This window comes from Pan paniscus, chromosome 2 (genome assembly GCF_029289425.2).
Source record: "Pan paniscus chromosome 2, NHGRI_mPanPan1-v2.0_pri, whole genome shotgun sequence".
NCBI classification, from domain to species: Eukaryota; Metazoa; Chordata; class Mammalia; order Primates; family Hominidae; genus Pan; species Pan paniscus.
In genome coordinates this window covers 123,904,266-123,912,293 of record NC_085926.1, presented here as the reverse complement: position 1 = coordinate 123,912,293, position 8,028 = coordinate 123,904,266, and the positions used below count along the sequence as shown (strand labels likewise).

The window sequence follows — 8,028 nt, the reverse complement described above, 5'->3', positions numbered from 1 at the left end:
AGATATTACCTTCGTTTTAGAAAACAGGCTCAAGGCTTCGAGTAATTTTGCCTGTGATCAAACAGCTGGCAGTAGGGCCCAGGGCCCTACTTGTCTCCGGGTCTTCTGATTTCAAGACTGTTGTTTTTGTTTTGTTTTGCTTTGCTTTGCTTTGTTTTGAGACAGAGTCTCACTCTGTTGCCCAGGTTGGAATGCAATGGGGTAATCATGACTTACTGCAGCCTCAATCTCCTAGGTCTAAGCAATCCTCCCACCTCAGCCTCCCAAGTAGCTGAGACTACAGGTGTGTGCCACCACACCAGGCTAATTTTTATATTTTTATAAACAGGGTTTTGCCATGTTGCCCAGGCTGGTCTTGAACCCCTGGGCTCAAGTGATCCACCCCCCCTTGGTCACCCAAAGCACTGGGATTACAGGTGTGAGCCACCGCACCTGGCCTCAAGACTGTTCTTTTTAAGCACCCAAAGAGGCAAGAAAAGCCCCATCTTTCTCCGCTACACCCCGTGTCACTTCACACCCATTTGAAAGCTGCTCATTGCATCATGTAATCCTTCAGTCCATTTATACTACAGTGTGTATTAGTCTAAATCAATTAATTCACCCAGGGTCTTCAGAGCTTTCTCTGGTTGTGAGATGAAATCCTTTGTCTCTCCCTAAAGCAATTTTAAGCATTAGTGAACAAGTGGGGGCACTAGATTTTTGGCTTATGCATGCAGAAAGCTTTTCACAGCCTGTTGTCATCCATTTGTAAAGAGGCCACTCTGCTGGCATTTGTCAAAATCCTGCAGGTCCTTGCACACCTGGAGAATCCTGGATGGCCTGGGGATGGCCACTGCCCACAGGGCAAGATTTGGGGATGAAAGAAACCTAGTCACTAGCTATCACCTACCTTTCTGAGGCCTCTGTGGAGGGGCTACCAGGTGTTGGTACAGGCACCTGACCAACAGAGTGTGCCTTAGGTTGGGAGGGGGAGGCTGGAGGCTTGAGGGCTGCAGGTGCATCTTCCAGGATAACAAGAATGCTCTGGCCACTGGGGTCTGTTGTGTTGTATGCACATGAGATGAAGGTGTGCCAATCTCTTCCTGCTTTCATGCAGAGTAAATAATACTGACAGGAATGAATAATAATGATCTTTGTGCAGAAGAGGTTTTTCAGACAAAGCACTAACAGCTGGAGATGGAAGATGAAATAAAATAGAATTTTAGAGTAGCAGGTTAAACACAAGGGAGGAATTTCATAGCACTGTCTGACTGAGGTGGTTTGATGTCTGTCTGTAGGAGGCTAGGTTGAGAGGCATAGGTTAGATTATCCTTGATCTATCAGTCAATAAATAACAGGATACAATAAATAACAGGATACAGTCAAGAGAATTTAATTTTACAGGGAAATGATAATAACACAATTCAGGAAAGTTGCTTTCTTCTAAAACAGAGGTAAGAGTAGAGAGGGAGGAGCACATAGATGTTACTGGTAGTGGTCCAGCTCTTGGGGTGGATGGTGGGTTCATGGGTGTTTATTATGTTTCAGTAAAAAAATCTGTCTTAAATATTATAATAAAATCTTTTATTACATAAAATCTTTTATCAAGTAGGTTACATTGTTTTCTGCTATTTTCTTGTACAAATGAATATCCTTTCTTATCATTTCCCTTGTTCTACTAGATAATTCCCATCAATATACAAACATGCTCTAATTTCTCCCATCATTTTCCTCTTCAGCTTTCACCCATTTCTCTGCTTCCCTTTATTGCCAAGTTCTTTAAAGAGTTGCTCATACCTGCCACCGCTAATTTCTCTCTTCCAAATCTCTTTTTAATCTACTTGAACCAGGCTTTCATCCCCATCACTCCACCGAAATGACTTGTGTCAATGTCCCCAGTGACATGCTGTTAAATCCAACATCATCTCTCAGCCTCGGCTCAACCTATCAGCAGCATTTGATCCTGTTAATCACTTTCACATGATTGAAACACTTTCTTTCCTTGTATTCCAGGACATCACACTCTTGGTTTTTCTCCTTTCTCATTGGCTGTTCTTTTGCTTGTTCTTCCTCCTCTCCCTGACACTTTAATCTTGGAGTGCCCCAGGATTTACACTTGGACTTCTCTATCTACATGCACTCTCTTTTTTATCTCATTCAGTTTCATGTTTTGGATACTACATTTATGTCTTCAGCCCTAATCCTTCCCTAAACACCACAGTAGAACATCCAACTGTTTACTCTGCACCACTGGATGTCTAATAGGCTTCTCAGACTTAATACACCTCAACTGCACTGCAAGATTCCTCTCCAAACCAGCTCCTCCAGTCTTCCTCATAGCAAAATATAGCAACTGTAAATTCTAGTTGCCCAGGCTAAAAACCTTGGCATTATCCGTGGCTGCTTTTTCTCTCACACCTTAAATCCAATCAGAGCAAATGCTATTGGCTGTATCTCCATAAGTCATTCAGCATTGGAGCACTTCTCTCCACTTCCATCACCTTGGTCCAAGCAAACCTCATCTCTCACCCGGACCACTACAATGGCTTCCTAACCTGTCTCCCTGTTTCCGCCCTTCCCTTCCGATGGTCTGCTGTCATCACAGGTGCCCAATCAAATTACTGAAAACCTAAGACTGATCATGTCATTCCTCTGTTTAGAACTCTCAGTGGCTGCCACATTATGCAAGTAAAAGTCAAAGTAACCCACAGGCCCTTAAACTCTCTGAACCCATCATTTCCTCTTTTCTCCTTCCTCACTTCCCTCCAGCCATGCTGGCCATCTTATTATCCCTCAGAAAGGCCAGACCCTCTCCTGCCTCAAGACTTGTGCACTTGCATTTTGTCTGCCTGGAACATGATTTCCTCAGGTATCCACAGGCTTCACTCGTTAGCACCTTTAGTTTTGTATCCAAATGTGACCTTCTAAGGGAGTCTTATCTGACTCTTTTAAGTTGAACACCAATATCCCTTTCAACTCCTCCCTTGCTTTACAATCATTACATACTATGTATTTTTAAATTTTTGTTTTATTGATTTCTCTATATTTTTTCACTGGAGTGCATGGGATTCTGTTTGTTTTAGTCACTGATGTATTTCGGGAGCCTAGAACAGAATTGTGCACATAATGGGCACCATAAATATTTGTTTACTGAATTAAATTCTCCTTTTTTTCTCTCCTTCCACCTTGTTTCCCCTTCCTTCCTTCTTTTAAGAGGCCCTTCTGAAAAATGATACTTTAGTATCCATTCAGCTTTGCATGTTCAGTATCTTAGGGACTAAAGTTCTATTTGGCCAAGTAACCATAGGTCTGGCACCAGAGAGTGGGAATCCTGACGGTCTTCTTACCATCTCAGCCTTATAATAAATATCAACTGTCTCATACTAGCTCTGAGCTCAGAAAGTCAGTTCTCCCTATCCTATGTGGCTTATATTGTGGCTCACTTTCCCCAGATCTTAAATGTGCCATTTCATAGGAGGAAACGAGAGTGACCCTGTCCCACCTGCTGCTTGGATCATGGTGAGGCTGGGGCTGAGCAGTGATGATGGGTACACCATACTCAGGTTCAGCACAATTCTGTGATTTAGCTGTGGGGTGTGGTTGTTAGACTCCCCGTGGAGCCAGTCAACCCTGTGTACATAAACTCCTTTCACATATACATTTGTTTTCTTTTGCTGCATTGCAAATTACCACATACTTAGCAGCTTAAAACAAGACAGATTTCTGATCTCAGTTTCCACAGGGCAGGAGTCTGGGTGGGTTAGCTGGGTCCTCCGCGAAGGGTCTTGCCCAGCTAAAATCCAAGTGTTGGCTAGGGCTGTGCTCTCATATGAGCCTTAGGGTCCCCTTCCATATTCATTGGTTGTTGACAAAATTCAGTTCCTTGGGGATGTAGGACTGAAGTCCCTGTTTTCTTGCTGGATTTTGGCCAGGGATTGCTCTCAGCTCCTAGAAGCCACTTTCACGTCGCAGTTCCATGGCCCCGGAATGGCAGTTTATTGATGTTTGCTTTCTTCCAGGCCAGCAGAGGCATCTGTTGTTGTTTCTTTTGTCTGTTTTTTAAGGCTCACCTGATGATGATTAGGTCAGTTCCACCCTTTTGACTAACTCAAAGTCAACTGATTAGGGACCTTAATTATATCTGAAAGTTCTCTTTTGCCACATAATATTAATTACAGGGATGATATCTCCTCATATTCACAGGTCTCACCCACACTTACAGGGATGATGAGATTATACAGGGCACATACACCAGGGGGTGGAAATGTTGGAGGCCATCTTAGAATCCTGCCTACCACAATATGCCCCTTTGTGAGAGAAAATGATGAGAAGGTTTGTCATCTCTCTTCAGAGTTGGAACCATTGAGACGACAGGCACAGCTACTCATTGTGGTTCTGGATCCCCTCCTCTTCCTGCTACCTCTGTGTGTAGTCTTTTTCTAGAACCTAGGAGAGCAACACCTCCTATAACCACTCAGTTATGAGAAACAAACCACAAAATTCCACATAAATGAAAATGTCTACCTAATCAAAGTCTACTTCTTTAAGGACTTGAGTGATTGAGGGGAAAAAAAGGAGAATTTTACCACTGGGAGGTGGGGTGAGTTGTGTGGACAAGGTTCCTCCCTTCTTGACACCTGTGTCTTCTGTGGCCGCCCTGATTCTCCTCAGGACTGCCCTAGCCTCTATGGCACCTTTGCATACATTAGAAGGAGGCAGACATAGCCCCTTGGGCATATGGCCTGACAAGCAGGGTAGGAGCTGAACTTCAGCCCACTCTCACCCCTCAGAAAACTGCCTGGTTTTCCTGCCCCCAGAGCCTTCTATTTCTATCCTACATTATTCATCTTCTAAATATCCACAACACTCCTTGCTGCCCACCATCACCAAAAACAACAACAACAACAACAACAAACTTCAGTACTTGGTTTTCTATCTTCCCTTCATGAGAACTATTATCCTCCTATGGATACAAGTTTACCAGTTAGTTCTCTGCGTGGATGACTCAAATCTACACCTAAAGTCTCAACCTCCCTGCTCAACTCAGTCCCTTGTCCAAATGTCCTGGACCTCATTCAAACAAGTTCACAAAGGGCACATCATCTTCCCCAGGGCCAGCCTCAGACATTCATAGTGCTGTCAGTGGAGACATCCTCCTCCCTCTTATCCCACTACAAAGCTAAGAATCACCCTTAGCCATTCCCCTCTGCCTCTCCTCACACAGCCCATATGCTTCTCACATACAGGCACCGTGCCTTTGTCCATTTCTTGCCGGTCTCACTGCTCCACACTGATCTAAGCCCTTAGCATCTTACATTCACCCTGTGTTTCAATGGTTTTCTGATCACGGTCTCCTCCGTTTCCTCTCCCAGTGGTTCTCAACTGGGGGGTAGTTTTGCATTTCTAGGGTACACATGGCAATGTGTGATGACATTTTTGGTTATCACAAGTGGGAGTGGGCTGCTGTTAGCATATGGAGGGTAGGGGCCAGGGCTGCTGCTAAACATCCTACAAAGGAGAGGACAGTCCCCCAAACAAATAATTATCCTACCCCAAATGTCAGTTGTGCTGGGATAAAGAAACTCTGACCTATGTCAATTCCTCCAAGCTTCCTGAATGTTCTTAAGAAAATGCACTGTGCGCATATTGCCTCCTCACTGGAAAAACATTATTTCCCATTTCCTATATGCACATGTCTACTTCTGCTTAAGATGATCTCCCCCTTCCTTTTCTATGCCAATATATCTTCCCTTTCTCTTAAAGCCTTGCTGGATAGCAAGCCCTCCAGCCTGTGTGCTGGGCTAGCCTCCATTTGTCCCGCTAGGTCCACTCTGCAGTCTTCTCTAACCTGGTGTCTGCACCAGAATTGTGTCGCCTGGGCTTCCTTTCTCTCTAGTAGCTGGATTTGGCCTATTGGAGGTATCAGCAGGTGATCAGACATTGGGTATTTATTTCCCAACTCCCAAACTGAGCTTCTTGCCTTGCCTCCATAGCCTCAGCTACGGTCTAGCACCCCATTTTCCATGGAACCAGTTCTCATTGGCTCCAATAACATCATTTCCTCCCTTGCCCTTTCAGGTCTAGGGGTGGTAACAGCTTCCCACAATTGCTAGTCCCTAAGTTCACCACTATGTTTGGTTCACTCAACTCTGCCCATTCTTCAGTAAATATTTCCTTAAACTCTCTAGTGTGTGCCATCTGCTTCCTGCTGGATCCTCAATGATGCTCAGTCACTTGAGGATTTTCTCCTCTTGGTTCTCATACAAAACTTACAGTTGGGACTACTCCTCTGTCATTCAGCATGTACGCCTTGATATTGCTGTGATCCACTTACATCCAGTATTTTCATGGTTTCTAACCATGTTGCGAACTCCTGTGGGTCAGGGCTATTTAATACAACATTTCCACTCTCTTCACATAATGTTGTGCTCAATCAATGTTTGCCAATGAAAATTACAATAAAATGCTGCATAAGGGACTCTAAGTAAAACTGGGGATTTCTCTACTGGCTTCCTACCTTGAAACCTGTATTCCGTCCCTTCAAAGCCCCTTGCTGCGTTATGCTATGCCTCGTCTGCAGGGAGCAAATATTCTATGTGCTCCCTACGTCTAGAGCCTGCTGCTGCATCAAACATGTGCTTCATAAATGCCTTTCTGTTCCACGATTCACTTCAATGAGTTTTTATTTAAATATTTAATGATGTAATAAGTGGTGTAAGTACCTCCTTAGGGAATCTTGGTAAAGTACAGGGATGTAATCAAATGGCTTGCAAATTGTACTTATTTATTTATAACTCTAATTTTTTTGTTATAAAAAATGGTGCCATGGCACTTTTTATTTTCTTTAATCAGAAAAATAACCCCTGCACTTCTGGGATGGAGGCCCCATGTGAGCACCGGAGGAAGGGGCCTGGATGAACAGGGAGTGAGGGGGCCCAGGGCCCAGAGCAAATGCTGCACCAGAGCCTGGTCAGGACCCAGGAGAGCCCGAGGGAGTGGGGTCCTCATGAGCAAGTGCTGGGGGCCGGAGGTCAGCAGCTGCCTGGCCTGGAAGCCAGGAACACCCACTTCCTGACACCTGCGGTGGCCCAGCTGGGCGAGATCAGGCCTGCGCGGCCAGGACCTCTGGTCACAATGCAGGGGTTCAGGTGGCCAAAGCTGCTCTCTGGAGGGCCTCTGGCTGCAGCCCACCCAGTTCCCCTGAGGTCTGGAGAGTCAGAGCACCCCCATAAAATACCCCCTCCCTTTTGGGCCAGTGGCATGCCTCGGACTCCAGAAGACTTGAGTGGGGCTCCCTCCAGACCAGGGCCTGAGGGGGTGGCAACCCCTGACCACAGATGGGGGGCGTGGAAGGAGCGGGAATGGGCCCAGGGACAGCTTTGTAGTGTGAGGTCTGCCCGACTGCATCTAGGTCAACAGCCAGACAGGATGCTGCAGGGGATTGTGGGGAAGCCAGGAGAAGGTGCTGCCCATCCTGCAGGCTCCCCCTCATCTGGAGACCCTGCGGGCAACCCTTCAGTGTGTGCCCACGGGGGTGGCGGAGGCAGAGTCCTGAGAGTAATGTGGGAGCCTCCGGGCCCCCTGCAGCTCCTGACCCACCAGATGGGCCTGTGTTCCCCCTGTAGCTTGGGGGCCCTGGAGGTGGACACCAGTACCACCTGACTGCCAGAGAGAGGGGCTGGACTGAAACCCACACCTTCACCATTCACCACTGGGCGATTCTGCCTGAGGGCAAGAATTGCATCTTGGCCAAAGGGGTGGGGCCTGTGAAGAGCAAGGCCTGCAGCAACCACCCCCACAGATCCTTCATGCCCAGCACACCACTCACTCTCACACCCACTCTTGCACACAAGCATGCACTCACAGGGTGCATACACCATGCTCACGCACTCTACAAAGGTGGCACAGCTGGGACAATCGTGCACGGAGACTCAGAGATGGAAGGACAGTACTGGCAATTTAGAGACACAGACGCTGAGGGACACCTAGCAAGCTCCCGGCCCTCAGGGGCTGTGTTCCCTTCCCAGGGCATGCACACCACAGGCAGCA

The 8,028-nt window shown here is 46.6% G+C and overlaps 1 protein-coding gene across 4 annotated transcripts in view; it reads left to right on the top strand.

Annotated features, from left to right (window-relative positions):
- ALG1L1P (ALG1 chitobiosyldiphosphodolichol beta-mannosyltransferase like) overlaps positions 1-8,028 on the top strand; it is a 62,497-nt gene that overhangs the window by 27,013 nt on the left and 27,456 nt on the right. The window lies entirely within an intron of this gene.